Source organism: Cyprinus carpio, chromosome B1, assembly GCF_018340385.1.
Source record: "Cyprinus carpio isolate SPL01 chromosome B1, ASM1834038v1, whole genome shotgun sequence".
Classification (NCBI taxonomy): Eukaryota; Metazoa; Chordata; class Actinopteri; order Cypriniformes; family Cyprinidae; genus Cyprinus; species Cyprinus carpio.
In genome coordinates this window covers 28,753,253-28,772,096 of record NC_056597.1, presented here as the reverse complement: position 1 = coordinate 28,772,096, position 18,844 = coordinate 28,753,253, and the positions used below count along the sequence as shown (strand labels likewise).

At 36.5% G+C, this 18,844-nt stretch overlaps 1 protein-coding gene across 2 annotated transcripts in view; it reads left to right on the top strand.

Moving 5' to 3' along the window:
• The window catches only part of LOC109048794 (catenin alpha-2), a 458,387-nt gene that overhangs the window by 262,373 nt on the left and 177,170 nt on the right, over positions 1-18,844 (top strand). The gene's annotated exons all lie outside the window — the stretch shown is intronic.

The window sequence follows — 18,844 nt, the reverse complement described above, 5'->3', positions numbered from 1 at the left end:
ACAGATGGTTACTTAGCAACTAGCACTCAAAACATCAGCGAGTTTTTTTTTTTTTTTTTTTTTTCTCTGATGTCCCTTTTTAAACCCCTCTGGTGCATTAGAAGGATTCGTCTTTAATATTATAACATTTAGTGCTGTTATCCACTCACTGAAAATAAACAAAATCAAGCATGCTATATAAAATAAAACCTCTCCTCTTCTTCCTCAATTACATTTGATCAAATACCTTTGAGCATTTCTCTGTTGGACAAAACTTTGCATTTACTTCTCTGTCGCTCGTATTTAGGCCTGTGCCACCCAACGGCGGATTGAAAGCGGCATTTCTCATGCTGCCAAATTGTAGTCTCCTCCTGTGATTTTTGTTCCCTCCTCCTCTTTCTTGCTTTTTTCTCTTTCTCTCTCTGCTCTTTCTGCGCAAAGCAGGTTTGATGTGGGCTGGATGCTCGCAATTGATCTAAAGCGCTTTTATAGAATAGGAAACTTTTTCGTCTCGTTTGATTTGGTCATGTGCAGCAGAGGGAAGCGCAGATAAACACCTCTGTCCATTCTGATTCTCCCAGATGCCGCGTGAGGCCCGCAGACCACCATGCACGGCCAAGAACACACACATTGTAGTTCTTTAAGCACAAGTGTGTGTGTTTCAGCTTTTGTGTGTTTCCTTGTGTGTCTCTGCTGTTATTTGCTAGCTCATTAGGCTTTCCAGCTAGCTTGAGCAGAACACCCTCAAAGACCAGCCTCAGCACTGGCGCTAATGATACACATCAGCAGATGTGTGTTTGTGTGGGTTTGTCAATGTGAGGGTGTGCGACGATGCTGTTCAGTACTTCACAACCACATATCTTAATGACACATTTACATCCCGTAATAACATACTTCCTAGTAAAACATTGGCTGAATTCTGAATATGCTGACTTTCCTTCTATAAAGTGGGTGAAAATAATACGTGAGAAGAATAGTTTATCTGAATTTATTAAACAGCATGCAAAAAGTAACTGGAGTACATACTACATGGCTAGATTTTGAAATGTACATCAAATAGAAAACTTTACTACACCACGAGGCCATGGGAAAAGAGTTGTGATTGGCAGGAACGCAATAGAACAAGAGAAATATGTTTGGATTGTATTCATACTGCACACATTAGCCGCATTTCCATTACCCTTCAAATTGTGCAATTTGAAATTGCGAATTGAAAATACGCCTAATGGAAACAACTCCCATATATCGCAATTTTTATTTATTATTATTATTATTTTTACGTGCATGAGGCGATCTGTCATGACACATTAAAGAGCCACAGAACAGTATTTATTGTTTGAATTCTTAAAAGATGACAAAATTTAAAGCTGAGGCCTGTTGTCAGTTTCCTCTTTGCTCTGCAATGTATTTTTCACTGCTTGAGAACACGGTGTGAAAGCAGCATACAGTAGCTTGTCGAACATAGCAACAGTAACTAAGGAGGGTGGGTCTTTGTGAAGGGTCACTTGAAATATTCAGTGTGGACTGAGTAGTTAAAATTGAGCTGTGTTATTAGCTTATATTTTTAACCCTGCACATGGTCTTTGTGATGTCATCAGGAGGGAAAAGTTGTTTAAGAAAAGAATGTAATTGTCTATTGCATTTTGTTTAGATTATTGTTTATGACTGGTCAAATGAAGTAAAATCGTGGTTTCAATGACAACTGTAGGGCAAACACATAGACAGACGTATGGCCAGACTGTACTTTCTGGCATGGTGTGGAGGTCAGAGAGAAGATTGCATCGGCAGGACTCACGGTGCGGCGCATCAGCTTCCAGCTCCTTCCATCAGGCTGACATGCCGAGATCAATTTCTGAGAGGGGCAGCACCATGTTCAGCCTGCTGTGCCCACTGAAACCGGTTCTGACCCGGATTACTGAGTGCAGACTCTGGGTACCAACCAGCAAACTACCAGCAGCTGTAGCTGTTCTCTTCTAAGATCTCACGTCACGTATGTCCAGACGACCTCTTGACAGGGCTAAAGCTTCACAGTGAAATTTATTGCCTTTTTTGTGCTCTCGTTTTTTATTGCCTTGCTATTTTGTTCTGTAGTTATAAAATCCATTGTGGAAAGATTTACTATGTACAGTAACTGCAAAAATAGCATGCAGTGGCTGAATCCGAACACAAATAACTATGTTCTAAATTATGTAAAAAAAAAAAAAAAATATATATATATATATATATATATATATATATATAATTTATTTACTTATTTACTTAATTAAATTTTTACTGTTTTATTTGATTATTTTATTTATTTTTTTGTGTATTTATGTAGTTGTTTTGTCCAAGTTAGATTGTTTAGAAAGGTAAATAGCTATTCTTAGCTGACATGTTGACTGGTTGTAGCAAGCTGATCATGCTGGTTTAATTTTATTTCTATACTTTTTTATTATTTTTGGCAGAAACACTGGTTCCCATGGTGAAGTTGTGTAAGGGTTGGTTTATTTTTTAGTGACTGTTGTTGGGGAGAGTCTTCATGTTGGCTCACTCATCACTCTTATTCTACACTGCCAATGAAATGCCCCTCCTCTCAATATGTCCACCAAAAAAACAGTCAGGGGACAGCTTGCTTAAAAGTATTCTTTAGTTCTTATGACCATAACCATTTTGTACTGAGTTCTCTCTCTCTCTCTCTCTCTCTGTCTCTCTCGGTCAATTCCTTACTTCCTGTGTCACATCCCCATTTCCTCCATCATTTACTGTTTCTGTCAAGCCTGAGAACACATTGCTGTGATGCAGAAACCCATCTGATGCACTCTAGTGCTACACAGAAAATAACTTAATGGGAGTTGTTTTAATGAAATCCTTTCCCTTTGACTGTTCTTCTGCTCCTTCTGTGTATCCTAGTTATTAACTCATAAAGTTAATGTTTAATAATGCACACACACACACACACACACACACACACACACACACACACACACACACACACACAAACACTGTCATTTCTGTGTCCTTCCTGTTATGCCTCTGGGGTTGTGTGGGTGAAGTAAGCCCCCAGTGATGCACATTAAAGATGAAATATGCCATACGCAATTAATTATTAACCATGCAAACATGTTTTATCTTTTTATCTTTTATTTTTCTCTTTTTCATCTCTAGTAGAGATAAGAGTCAGCTTGAATTTTGCCACTGAATATGGAGAGAGCCTTATGCTCCCGTGCAACATCTGTCTCTCTCTCTCAATTTGGTCACAACTGGTTTTGTTTGATGTTGCTTAACAGAGAAATACATAAATCACAAATATTTGGGTAAAATAATTTTATTTTATTTAGAGTGAACTGTGACCAAAAAAATAGTAAAATATAGAATAATATAGTAAAAACAGTAATGTTGTGAACTTATATTATTTAAAATAACTGGTATCTATTTTAATATATTTTAAAATGCAATTTATTCCTGCGAATTGCAAAGCTGAATTTTCAGCATCATTACTACAGTCTTCAGTGTCACATGATCCTTCAGAAATCATTCTCATATGCTGATTTGGTGCTCAAGAAACATTTCTTATTAGTAATATTGAAAATGGTTGTGCTGCTTATTATTATTATTATTATTATTATTATTATTATTATTATATTTGTGTAAACAGATGATGATTTTTTTTTCTTTTTTATGATTACAAAAGAACAGCATTTATTTGAAATATTATTTTTTTACTGTCACTTTTGACCAATTTTATCTTTGCTGAATGAAATGTTTTCCACTCAGCTTGTTGTAATGCATTATGGGATTGCCGTTTTTTTTAAAGGAAACAGGTGGTGCTGCATTGGATTTTTACAAAATACTGGTATCTTTGATGGCAACATAGACTTTTTGAACAGCATGTGGTAAAATGTTGATATTGCAGGCAGCTCAGTATGTTTAGAGCACAGATTTTTTATCATATCTTCCATTTGCTTATGTAGTCGCATTCATTCTTTGTAGGAATGAGACCTTAAGTTTGTGAATGTGGCTGTGTGCATGTGTTACGTGAGGTTTCTAATTTCAATGTAGCTGTAGAGGGTAAAATCTCAGCGCTTGACCATGCATGAGGATGTCAGCACTCAGTAAAGGTCAATGCACACTATATGCTGAATACTTACCAGGTCCTGTTCTTAACAAAACCCACCTGTTCATTCTTTCAGAGGAAATTCAGAGGAAAACAAAACATACTTACAATCTTACAGCACCCCAAATCTCAGCAGATAGGTAAAATGTGAGTCTTCAATTAGCCTTAACATCAGTGTTTTAAACGTTCCTAATGAGTCTGTGTTACCGGCTTAACTGATAAAGAAAAATCAATGCGATGAAGGGTGTGAGCGAGCAAAATTAACCCCGCACTCTCCAGGTGACCCGAGATGTCTGTCATCATAATGAGAACAGTGCAGAATAAAATACATTGTTTTTCTCAGTGTGCTCATATCAGGAGTGGTTAACATATGTCAGGTTATTTTTGGTTCATGGGCTATTTAAAGACCCTTATTGAAAGACTAATTACATATTTGTATCAGTAAGTGTCTCTGAAATACCTTTGAGTACACTGATAAAGACAGAGAGGGCGATCTTCTCCACTGTGTTATTTTCTCAGCCAAAGCAAAAGGGAAGAATGCAAGAAAAAGGGAAGATGCCTGAGCGAAACAGAGCAATAAAGCACCACTGTGGGTGTCAAACTCTGTTTTTCTATTCACGTATGCCATTATTTATTTACAACTGAGTTATGGTGTACATTTTCTGCTCATTCTCTCACCTACCACTTTTTCTTACCTTTACTTTCCTATCATTTGTTTTAAGCAATCAGAGAAATGGATACAAGTGTGCATCAAAGTCTATCTATCTATCTATCTATCTATCTATCTATCTATCTATCTATCTATCTATCTATCTATCTATCTATCTATCTATCTATCTATCTATCTATCTATCTATCTGTCTATCTGTCTATCTATATCTGTCTGTCTGTCTGTCTATCTGTCTTGTTTCTCTAAATTAATATGAAGTCAACTGTGTGCATAGTAATTATATGCAAAATTTCGAAAAATGCATTGCCATACTGCAGGCCACTGCTGACACTGCTTGGAGTGTCATGTCAACTATCTGAATGAAAATAGTTGTGCTGTCGATGTCGATGCAGGTGAAGCTTCTGCAAGCGAATAGCACAACAACTTACTCGGCAGGACTCTAGACTCTAGACTCTCAGGACTCTAGTGTTCTAATCGAACACTTTACAGTCATTGTGACAGCTCCAAATCCTTCTAGAAGCTACAAAACCAGGATATGGCAAAGAAAGAAATCCATTGTACTTGTACATTCAGCAGTGACGTACTCCATTCTTATTATAGTGTACCTCTATGGTAATCTCTTTCATTTTCTTTTTAGCAAAACCACAAAGACATGAATGTGCCTACGCAGTGATGCTTGATTCCCTAGTGAGATCTGCCAATATTTCAATTTATTTTAGGTTTCCTTGCTAGTCACAGGGGAATTTGTAGTACATTTTTCCAAATGTGGTTACCAGTCGAGGGCCATAATTGCTGATTAGCACTACGACAAATTAATCAAAGGTTATTCAGGGCAATTTAGTAATGTATTCATTAAAAAGAAGTTCATATATTGCAGTGGATATACTGTAGCTGTGTGCTTGTGAATGGCATCCAAACTTGTCAAGAGCCATATGTTAGTAAAAATAGACTTTGGCAAATAAATGAAACAAGCTGATTGGCTGGTAAATTTATAAAGTGTGGAAGTCGGGTTCCTGAAATAAAAACTTTAAAAATTAATTTTCTCCATAGACAAATTTATTTCTAATGACAACTTATGAATCTTTAAAGACAACCTGTTGAGAGCTCTGAAGTTATTGATGGTATATGATTTTGTTAAAGCCATCTGTTCTCATTATTGCATTATTGTGTTTAACAGTGGAATTGTGGTGGAAATACTACATTTCCCATGATCCTGTGCAAAAGCTGTTCAAGCTCTGCAGAGAACACCCCCTCCCATGAAGCACTGTGAATGACTTTGCTTTCAAAATACTTCAATATATCTATGCAAAAATAATAAAATATATTTGTTCTATAGATATAATCATCAGCTTTAAATGAATAGTTTTATATTTCATAACCATTTTTATTAGATTGTTATTTGCAGTGCTTTGTGGGATTGTAGTTCTTTCCCTCATTAAAGCTGTTAAGTATTCACAATCTTTTACTTTTTTCTGACTGATTTATATCCTCCTCTTGAATATGCCCAGGCAAAAAAAAAAAAAAAAAAAAAAAAAAAAAAAACCTATTAATTCACTTGATGCTTAAAATGTATTTTTAAAATTAATTCTTGTTATATATATATATATATGTATATATATATATATATATATATATATATATATATATATATATATATATATATATATATATATATATATATATATGTGTGTGTATATCAGTGATCAGAAACATTTGCTGTCAGTCAACATTCTCAATTAATGCATGTGTGGTGTGATTTTTCCCCTGCATTTGCAAATAATCCGAGAGGGAGGAAACCAAGTGAAAGACAAGTATTTTGGAGTGATTTTAGCTTGCACCGCATGACCAGGATCTGGTGAGTGAGAAGAGGACCTTTGCGCTGGCTTCTCTCCAGCCTTCCTGATGGCCTTGTCTCTAAGGAGAGAGAGCGAGAGGGAGAAATAGAGAAATGGCTTTACAATCACCCCACCAGCCTCGGACTGCGCTGGCATGTCTAATCAGCTTCCCTTGCTCGCCGCATCCTGTTGCCCAGGCAACAACCAAGCCTGCTTGTGTCCCGCTAAGGAGCGAGGCAGCACATTGAGAAATGAGAGAATACTACTGCTCACACAATCAAAAATCAGACAGACGGTGCCGGAATTCTTAATAACAAAATTAATTACATTTGAAATAATACAGTTTTACAGAGGAAAGAGCGATTGGATCACTCATCAGTGGCGGATATGTTTGCTTGCAAATTAGTTACATGCAAATTTCAGGTGAAGCAGGAGCGAACATCAGCCGATGTGTGTTTTTGTAGTTTCTAAAGGGTTATCAGGCTATTCCGCAACCCTCCTCTTGAATTCTCGCACACCTCTTCTAATCTGATGACTGCTTCTCACAGGGGGAATCACCAGCTGTCTGTGGCCCTCCACCTTCTCATTGCCTCCTCACTCCCTCACAGCAAATCCCCTCCCCGTCCATTGAGTGCAGAAAGGTGTCTCGGAGGAGAGAGGGAAAGAGAAAGAGTATTGATTGGTTCTTCAGTTAGGCTAGACTAAATGGAGAAGTGTGGATGGCCATGCCACTAGAGGCGAGCGGCACAGGCTCAATTTTCTGAACCTTGTTCTTCTGGTGTGTAAAAGGTCGGGAGAGGTTAGTGAGTGTTAGCGCTGCACTCGCCATCTCACCAACTCCTTTATTACTCTCCTTATTCCCCTTTCTTTATCGGTTTCCTTCTTTCTCCATCCTGCCACTTGACAGCACTGTGTGAGTTTTATTTCAATCTGCCACGGGGGAGACAGTCTTCCCCTTAGCCCTTGTGTAGCCAGACGTTGGACTGTCAGAAAACAGTCTGGTCAGCTTAGTTTGGCCACTAGGGTTCAGTTCAGTTCCGCTACACCATCCAAAAAGCATGCATTAAAGGATTAGTTCACCCAAAAATGAAAATTCTGTTGTTAATTACTCACCCTCATGTCATTCCAAACCCATAAGATCTTTTTGTTCATCTTCGGAACAAAATTAAGATATTTTTTGATATTCTTATATAATTTAATAAAAATACACAAAATAAATTTGATATAATCGTGATGCATCGTGATACTGAAACACAGGCAATTTGCAAATATTTATTCACTACAGAAAGTGAAAGCAAAAACTGATGTTGCATTAACAGCACATTAATTCTCTCAGCTGTATCTACCTCAACATATGCTGGTAATGGTTGGCTATATCTATTGGCTTAATGTTTTAATCGATTATTAGAATGATTTCTGAAGGACACTGAAGACAGGATTAATGGCTGCTGAATTTCAGCTTTTTTAAAATAAATTACATCATAAAATATATTCAATTAGAAACTTTTTTTTTTTTTATATATTTCAGAATAATAAATTATTTTTATTTTTTTCGCTCAAATAAATGCAGCCTTGGTGAGCAATGCAAAAGCATTTAAAAATTAGTGATCCCATACTTTGACAAGTAGTGTACAAATGATATCACTCTGCTACTTTTTGACACATTTTAGAATATTGTCTAGTGAAGGGTTTTGGACTGCGTGTACTGTACTTTTGTGGTGGCATCAGCATTGCCACTATGTTTGTAGCCTTGCAAATGTTTGGAAATTAGCTTTTCCTAGAAGGTGCTCACTGTACCAACCAAACAAGTGCAAGCACGAGCATCTCCAAAGAAAATGGTTCACCCCACCCCAGAAGTTCTCAATCAAATTAGAGTTGCTCAGACTGAAAAAGTGCTTGCTGTGTTTGTAGGCAGTATGAATCAGATGGACAGTTAACCCAGTGTGGTATTGTTTTATTATATATATATATATATATATATATATATATATATATATATATATATATATATATATATATACATACATACTTTTGTTTTAGGATTTTCATCATCATCATCATTATTAGGGGCCAAGCACCGAAGGTGCTTAGGCACCTATTGTATACGTAAGCATGATTTTTTTCTTCCACCACAAGTCTATGGCAGCCCATAGAACCGCTTGCGGGAAAGTTGTGAAATTTGGCACACTGATAGAGGACAGTGAGAAAAGTTACCATAGCAAATTTGGCTCAAACTCTCTAGCGCCACCACTTGTCTAAACTTTCAAAAATTGTATGCTAATAACTTTTGAACCATAAGTACGGAGCCCCACACATGGCATGCAGGAAAAAATAGTAGGCTAAATCGTGCGCACGATTTACTAATTCATTCCCTCAATGTACTAAAACGTGCACATGATTACTATTGCGTTCCCTCGATTTACTATTTCGTTCACTCGATTTATAAATTGTGCGCACGATTTACTAATTTGTTCCCTCGATCAAATCGAGGGAACGCAATAGTAAATCAAGGGAACGCAATCGTAATCGTGTGCACGTTTTAGTACATTGAGGGAACGGATTAGTTAATCGTGCGCACAATTTATTTATTTTTTCTTGCATGTCATATGCGGGGCTCCGTACATAAGCCACAAAATTAAATTTTTTTTTTTCTCTGATTCCTTGGCTCATGCCAAGTCGAAAGGACACCAAAATTCAAAAATCGTAAGGTTCAGTTATTAGTTGCTATTAGCTGCTATTTTCAATTGTTCGTAAAAACTGCTTTTTCTAACTCATCCTAGGCCGTTGAACAGATTGTCATGAAAATTGAACCAGATCATCTTCAGACCACGCTGGCAAAAAAATTAAGGAATTCAAGTTGATTATTCATACCATTTCCTAATAGCACGTGAACAAATTCTATGAAAAGCATGCAAAAGTGGACCTGATGCTATATCTCTGCAACGGTTTGGTCTATTGAGACCAAACTTGGTGTGTTTTGTAACAAGCATGACCCGAGACATATGAAAAATCCATATTTTTGCTCATAATTTCTGAATATTTTTGGCCAAAAATCACAAAACTGGTCTCTTTAGATTCTGTGCATCATGCTGAATCGAATGATACCCAGTTTTCCCATGTCAGCAATTTTGGGCATCTGCCATTTTGAATTATGTTCTAAAATGCTGTATTTTACGAATGCATTAGCGTATCATTACAAAACTAATTACAAAAATCTTCGGCTCCATACCCTCATGGTTCTCAAAAAGTTTTGGGGCAGCACCACCTTGTGGTCAACAGTTATAATGAAATTTAGAAAAATGCAAATAACTTTTGCTTACATTAACCTATTGTAATTGGACTGATGTTGATAGATTCCTTGGATCATGACAAGAACACTGATACCAATTTTACCAATATTGGCTGAACTTCCTGTCTACCATTTTGATTCTTGTTGACAACCTACTTTTTTGAACTCCTAGTTTGTTGGTCCGATTTTTACCAAATTTAGCTTGGATCATCTTCCAACCAAGCTGGCAAAAAGTTTTGGATTTCGTGTCGACACATGGCTTTCATTTAGCGCATGAACGTATTTGCTGGAAAGATACCAAACTGCATCTGAAGGCAGTATCTCTGCAAATGTTTGACATTTACAACAAACTTTGTATGTGCCATTGTCACCTCACACTGACCATGGCACATCAATTTGGTAACAGCACCACCTATTGGCCAAGAGTAATAAACCATTCATTAACCTTTGATTATGAAATTTCCAAAAATGCTAATAACTTTTGATTGCATTAGGCTATTGTAATGAAACTGGTCTCAAAATATTCCTTGGGTCGTGCTGACAACATACATACCAATTTTTTACTTAGGAAATCTGAACTCCCTGTCCGCCATTTTGATTAAAACACCTACTTTTACTAACTCCTCCTCAACTGTTGGTCCGATTTTTACCAAAATCGAGTCAGATCATCTTCAGACTGTGCTGACAAAAAGTTATGCATTTGTGTCGAGTGATAAAATCATTTTTGTACAGCACCGTTACAAATTTTAGGCATGGTGCCAAAATGAGTCTGAGGCTATATCTTTGCGAAGCTTTGAGATAATGACAACAAACTTTGTGTCTGCCATTGTCACCTCACACAGAACACACTAAGATGAATGGATTGCAGCGCCACCTGTTGGTCAAAAGTGATAAGCCATTTAATCATATTACTAGAGGTTGAATTTATGATTTTCTAGAGGTTGAATTTATGAAGATCATTTCTGCTTTATTTTAATTCATTGGTATGGTTAATAAGTTCAGCTGTTTAGGTTTAACATATTGTCTAGACCATGTTGTCAGTTATTTTAATTTATAGTGTAGAAATGCCTCCAGAAAGACCAAAAGTGCAGTCTGAATGTGGTTCAATAGAGGTTTCTGTTTTGAATCCTCTATTGACCCCCCCACCCCCACCCCCCTTTTTGTGCCATAGAAAACAAGTACTACAATAAAACTCGCAACATTTCCCACCCACCGGAATCTCTTTCTCACCTAATCACTTTTGTTCTTTGTGCTTTTCACTGCCATACATCTTACTTAGCCTCCAAGATAAGGTGCTAACTCTAAACTGATTTTCAAATAACTCATCACAGATAATCTTAGCCACCCACCATGCTTCAGTGAGCACAACCTATCTTCAGCCTATCCTTAACCTTTGTATGGTGTTCAAGTCTGTGGGACCCGTTTTCACTTTTTATCAAAAGAAAAATGACACTATTAATTATTTTTTTAAACTCAGACTCATTGGCCATGGCTCATTTTCTGTGAAGAAGAACATATATTAGAACTAATTTTTACCCTGAGCTAATAAAAGAGTGGATAGGTCCTGTGTACCTTCACTCTGTTCTCCTATTGTCTGGGCCTGCTATTAGTATGTGTGTGTGTGTGTGTGTCAAAACATTACAGTGCAACAAGTTTGGTCCAATTCAGAGACAAACAAATACATATAAAAAAATAAAAAAACAGAGAAAAAGAGAATCTGCAAGAGTGTGAGTGTAAGTGTGAGTTTTGTGTTTCTGCCCCTGCCATTCCCACACAAGTTTGTAGCACTTGTATCACTAAACGTGATCTAACAAAGGTAAAGGGTAAATTTTGACCATATATGCTGTTTATATTACTTGTAATAGGGATGAAGTAAACATCTGTTGAGTATTTTAACATATAATTTTTGATTGTGTTGAATTAAAAAAAAAACTGCAGCGAGTCCACAAGACCCAAGCACACTGGTTGAGTAACAAAAATATAAACACCACACAAGGGTTAAGTGTGATACTCTGAAACGGTAACCTTGCCATCGTCCAGGTGTTAGAGTATGTGTTTATTCCATAAGTGAGATTGAGTGCACACACACACACACACACACACACACACACATGCACTCACTTGCTCAGTCAGAAATGGGAGCATCAGGCTTACAGTTGGGCCTCTGAGTGATGAGCCTGTAGACTAATTAAAGAATATGAGGTCTAGCATATGGGCTGAGTTCTTCCTCTCCACCTGACACTTCTCACCCTCCATCCCTATTCTGGGATTTTCATTAGCTCTTAATCACAGCCTATTCAGCTGTGCATCACACTGTAATTCATGCTGTGTTGTTCATGTAATAGGACTCTGTGTGATATAATATATAGCAGTTTTTAATTATATTATTGCAATCATTATTTAATGAAAAAGAAAAAAAAAAAAAAAACTTAAGATCCGTGTCTAATCCTTAAGTGTTATACATGTAGACCTGCATGTTTGTGTGTGGATTATTGATACTGCTGACCTGATGCAGAAAGGCTTCTCAGTTTTTAATTACTAATTACTGCCAGGGGCCACGTGCCACTCAATAACTACATTTAAACTAATAAATGTGAAGTAAATAAGAGTGAGGGGTCATTGAGTACCTGTGCAACACATATTTTCTGGGAGCTGGGAGATGTTTATAACATAGGTTAATTGTAATTAGAATACACCATACAAAATTGTTTAAAAAATAAATATGCAATCTAACATAAAACAAGGTAACCTGACTATACACAAAATACAGTTTTTAAATAGTTATTTATTTTAATCTATCTGTCTGTCTGTCTGTCTGTCGACTTGCAAAAGTATTCATACCCCTTCATTTTATTTACGTTTTATGTTGCTGCTTTGTTAAGTTTAAATTAGTTTTTTTTTCCCACATCAGTCTACACTCCATACACCATACTGACAAAGCAAAAACAGAATTGTCACAACTTCGTAAAAAAAAATAAATAAATAAATAAATAAAAACCTTAAAAAAACCTGAAATGTGTACATTGCATAAGTATTCATACCCTTAACTAAATATTTAGCTGAAGCACTTTTACACCCTCAAGTCTTTTTTGTTTGATGCGACGAGCTTTGCTCATCAGCATTTTGCAGTTATCTGTCATTCTTCACCTCTCAAGCTCTTTCAGGTTGGATTGGGGCAGACGCATATTTTCAGGTTTCTCCAGAAATATTTGATTGGATTCAAGGCCAGGCTGTGGCTGGGCCACTCAAGGATGTTCACCGAGTTGTCTATAAACGTCTCTTGCTATGTGCTTAGGGTCACTGTCCTGTTGGAAGATGAACATTCTGCCCAGTCTGAGGTTCTGAATGCTCTGGACTTGGTTTTCATTAGGGCTATCTCAATATGTTGGTGCATTGAGATTTTCTTCTACTCTGATGAGTCCCTCAGTCCCTGCTGCTGTAAAACAGCCCCACAGCATGAGGCTGCTACCAGCACACTTTACTTTTGGGATGGTACTCTGCAGGTGATGTGCAGAGTTGGTTTCCTTCAAACAGGATGCTTGGAATTGAGGTTCATCAGACCAGAGAATATTATTCCTCACAGTCTTAGGGTCCCTAAGTTGCTTTTTTGCAAATTCTAAGTGTGTTTTTATGTGTCATCACAGAAGAGAGGATTGAGGCTTGCCACACCGCCATAAAGCCCAAATCGATGGAGTGTTGCAGTGGTATTTGTCCTTCTGTAGGTTTCTCCAATGTCCACATATGATCATGGAGCTCAACTAGAGTGACCATCAGCGTCTTGGTGACCACACTAAACAAGTCCTTCTCCATCAATTGCTCAGTTTGGCCAGGAGGCCAGCTATAGGAAGAGTCCTGGTTGTTTCGAACTTCTTCCATTAACCCTCTGGGGCTGACTAACGCAAATATGCATTTTGAGGCATCTTGTCCTGATAACACCAAAAAGAACTTAAATTACACTTTCAGTTTTGATCGTACAGATAAGAGCAATACATCAATCGAATCTGTAAAGGGTCTACTTTTATTTGTATACACACATAATAACAACAAAACTTTGTGAATTTATTGAATAAAGAAAACAAACAGAGTGCGCTGTCTGCAGCCTTGGTCTGCGGTGATCTTCATTTAGAAACACGTCATTAAAATGAACTGTAACTCAGTGAATACTCAACACAGAGACATGAGATATATATATCTATAGAAAGCTTGACATGTTTACTTTTAAACTAAGCAAGTGCTACCAAAAACAAATATTCTGTGATAACGTAATCCATATGAAACCAACGTGATGTCCAGTCTTTCACGTCTCCCTTCATTATATCTAATGCGACCACGCCAACGCGCCAAGCGCGCTATTGGCATTATAATGATCCACGTGAAGCTTGCGCGGGTAAACGCCCCATAACAACAAACAAAGCAGCGAATATTTTACATTTTACTTTGCACTTCGCGCTGAGAGGAATGAGACTGAATTCACAGCAGAAAAGACTTGCTGTGACAAATAAGAAAGAATTCACCTCAAGAAGCTTTGGATTATTGATGCTTGATCAAGCAGAGATCCTAAACATGAGTTTTCACATAACTATAATTCCTGACTAAATGTATAATCAAGTGAAACATTATAAAGTTTCATTCACAGCATCTAAATGTCTCACCATGCCAGGATGTTTTTTTTTTTGTTGTTGTTGTTTTTTTTTATGTTATATAACATAAACAGCAATACGATATATAAAAAAATATTGTTGCTAACCTAATGTCAGTAAGAATGGTTAGACAAAACTTTACTGAGATAGGCTATTCTCTTTTCATGAATATAGCCAAATATGTTTATAACTATATATATCGTATAGGCCTACATGCAAAGCATGCTTGTGTTTATGAATGTAACTAAGCTTCTGTTCATAAATATCTACTCTGGTGTAAGTATTTTGAATGTGTTATACCCAGGATCCTCTGAGGTGTAAATGTTAACAGAGACTACATGCTTTTGTAAACCTTCAGTGAAGCAGATTTTTTTTCTGAACGTATGGCTCGACGCAAACCTCTTTCTGGGCTCTACAGGCAGTTCTTTTGACCTCAGGGCTTGGTTTTTGCTCTGATATGCATTATCAGCTGTTTTATTAAGATGTGTGTGTCTTTCCAAATCATACCCATTCAATCGAATTTGCCACAGGTTAACTTCAGAGATCACATTTCCGTGCTGAATTGATTCTGTGTACACACAATCTGCGAGTGATGTATTGTACAAGCTACTGTCTGTAACATATGTGTGTGTGTTACATTTCAGAAGCACATTAGATTAGAACGGCAATTAACTTACCTGTACAATAAGCTGTTTACAGCTTTTCTCGGTCACTTTGGTGCATTTCTCAGATCAGAAATGAAATTCTCTGTGCAACAGTTTTCTGTGACAACTGTCAAGCATAAACTGTCAAGCATATTTTCTACACATTTCTAATAGACTTTTTGTAAATTTGCCATGAATTGTACATGAGAACCTTGACTTTCACTAATGAAGAGAATGTAGATAAACCAATGATAAACCAGTTCTCTAAAATAGCTCAAAGGTGCATCTCATGAACCTTCAATTGGAAAGAATATATAGACAGAGTACAACACAAGAGGTGTAAACAGACTGCACTGCAATTCCTCATACTCATTATGGTGTTTTCAGTGTTTGCCTTTCTAATTTTGTATTTTCGCCTCTGTGCCCATATTTCTTTGTCTTTTCTTTGTCACAATGATGTTGTAAGTTTTTTGTTTGTTTTGTTTGGGGGTTTTGTGTCTTTTTTATGTTTTTATTTATTTTATTTTTTTTTTTATTTTTTTGTCAGACCACTAGTAAAGTGTAACTGTGAATCCTTTCCAGTCTCTTTCAGTCAATATCCCACATACAGTAATGTGTAAATTTGTACTTTTGAAATGGATATATGGCGTACATAAGAAGTGCAGCCTTCTGTTTTTCAGTACAGTAACTGTCATCCTAACTGTTGCCATAACTTTCATCAGGTACACTGTAATATTGACAACATGACTAAGCATTTTAACTATCTTGTTTGTGAACAATGACACAAGGACTTTTCATTCTGATGGGACTGATATGTGATTTTTTTTTTCACATATGGTTTATTAGGATAGGACAATATTTGAAAATCTGGAATCTGAGGGTGCAAAAAAAACACTTAAACACTTACTAAACACTTACTTTTGAGAGATGAACTAAAGATTTTGAGTAAGTTACATGCTTTTGCAGGTAATCCATTGTGTGGTGCTGTTTGTACAAATTGTTTTGAAAACTGCCATACTTTTTTGCAAATATTAAGGATGATTCGAGAAACACACCAAAGCGACTGACAAAAAAAGTAATACGTGCATCCTCCCGTTCAACTTTGAGCATCCAGTAATGTAATCACACGTCTTGTGGAGCGCTTTCAGATTATGCATTTATTAGTCATTTTAACTGTTTGGAAATGAAGAGTAAATGTGGAAGTCCTTCAAAGATTTCTTATTCTGTTGAGCCCTCTATATGACCAGTGACTAGTCGACGTCAAGCTTAAAGCGTCATGGCAGAGCACTGAGGTAGACTAGTCGATTAGTCGACAAATCGACTAGTCGAATATATATATATATATATATCTATAATATATATATATATATATATATATATATATATATATATATATATATATATACTATATATATATATATATATATATATATATATATACAATTAGTTTTAATACCAACTGGTCCTGTGTATTTGTCCCTGTCCTTGTTTACATTAAATATGTTAATTTGAGAGATCTAGGACAAACTCCCAGACTTAATATTAATTTCTGCTATTACTTGTATTTAAGAAATAAGAAATATCAGCCTAACTGTTGCAATTATATTCAGTTATCTACAAAAACAGGTGTGTTAAATGTGGTTTAAGTAGTGTGGTTATGTCTGCCTGTTTGTCGGTTGGCTTTTACTGCATGAGAAATCTGATCAGTGTATTCTGTGTAAAATGCATATAAAGATGACCACAGTTATTTGCACAGTTATTTAAAATAATTTGCAACATTTTTGCCCTAAACCTTTTGATCTTTAATAGTCAATAAAGTCTGTAAATTAAGAATAAATATCAGTAAAGTGATTTATATTATGATGATACGCAGTCATGAGTTTTGCATTAGTAGCTTTGTAAGCTCTTCTGGGTCAACTTACACTGCTTTGTGAAATGGTATTTATTGCAGCTCAGAACCATCCAATCTATTGATTACTTTGACATTTTCAGAGTCAAATATGTCTTGGTAGCTTTGTGCCATTTACTTTGTTTCTGTTTGCATGTGGGTTTGGGTGGTGTGAGCGAACTATACTCCATAGCGGCAGAATTCATCAGGAAAGTCAACACATTGTCGTCATCAGAGGTGCGAACCATGGCATTTCCAGAAACGCAAATGGATAGAAATGCATCTTAATAGCAGAGCATTCTCAGAGATCCCGTGGATGTACATTTCAAGCTGTCAGAGAACATGCCAGTGTGTCCCCTACAAATTCAAATGTGTGCACGGAAGCTCACCTAGGAGGACATCCCCACAGTTGTCTTTTTTCTTTTCCTCCTCTCTCTCTCTCTCTCTCTCTCTCTCTCTCTCTCTCTCTCTCTCTTTCTTTCTCCTCTGATCTTTCCATCACTTGCCCTCTCCATCTCCTTCCTGCCCTGAGACAGCCATTAACAAAAAGGCAGTGTTTAAATGGCTTTGCCAGCGTGCCTGACATGGCTGTCAGTGTCCCTGAGATTACCCCCGTCTCCTGTCCATCACACTGTGAAATGATGGAAGGGCCATGACAAAGTAAAGGAAGGAAAAAACGGACAGAGAGCTGGGAAAAATGATTGACTGATTCATTACAGGCAGCAGGAAATGGTGAATGACTGTTGTCAAGGTGCCCATTATGAGGTCCTCAATGCATCTATGCCTGTTATGAGGTCATCAAACTACATTTTAAAGTAAACAGGAAATCAAAATTGTACCTTTTTTTTTACATTACATTCGCAATTCAATTTCACTCCCCCTCTGTACAATACACATGTTGTGTTTCTCTTATTCACAGCCATCATTCAAATGTTGAAATGCCGTTCATGCTCACCATTGTTCCATGTATTTGATGAGAAATATAGTGAAAAAAAATAAATAAAAAAAATAAAAAAATTCCCTTCCCCCTGAGAAGGCAAAGCATAATTTTCAGAAGCCATTATTCCAGTCTTCACTGTCACATGATCATTCAGAATTCATTCTAATATGCTGATTAATGGCTCAAGAAACACTTCTCCTCATCACAGTTGTACTGTTTTTTTGTTTTGTTTTGCAATGTTTTGCAATGTCACATGACATAATTATACTATAGAAAACACTACTGTGAATTGGATATATATGTTTCCTAAACAGTTAATTATGTCTTCCTTTTAGTCATTTTAGTTACATTTGCATTTTTTTCAGCTGTATCAGCTTCAAGCTGTTATAATTGTTAAACTGTCATTGGTGTGTCCTTTTTGTTTACCAGAAAATTGAGCAAGGCATAACATGCCGAAACTGTGAAAGCATGAATAATAAAACATTCACAAAAGAATGTGACCGATGCCTAATGATACTTTATCTCCAAATGAGATCAATGCTTGTACGATTACTGAGTCACAAATAAGAGACAATGAAAAAGAGGAAAGCAAATCGCAAGCCACTGACCACGAATGAATCTGAAGCTTGCTGGCATAGCAGCTGCTTCCAGTCCTCCACAGTGCCTTTAATGATTGCATTTTCTCCTCACTATTACCCTTGAATGAATGGATTAATAAACATTCTTTCATAATTTACTCCCCCTTACATCATACCTAACTATAATTCTTCCTTTAGTCAGTTGAATCATGAAGATGTTTTGAAGAATTCTATACTGCTATTGCATGTTGACGAGCAATTAATGAGATAATCATCATTTAGCAT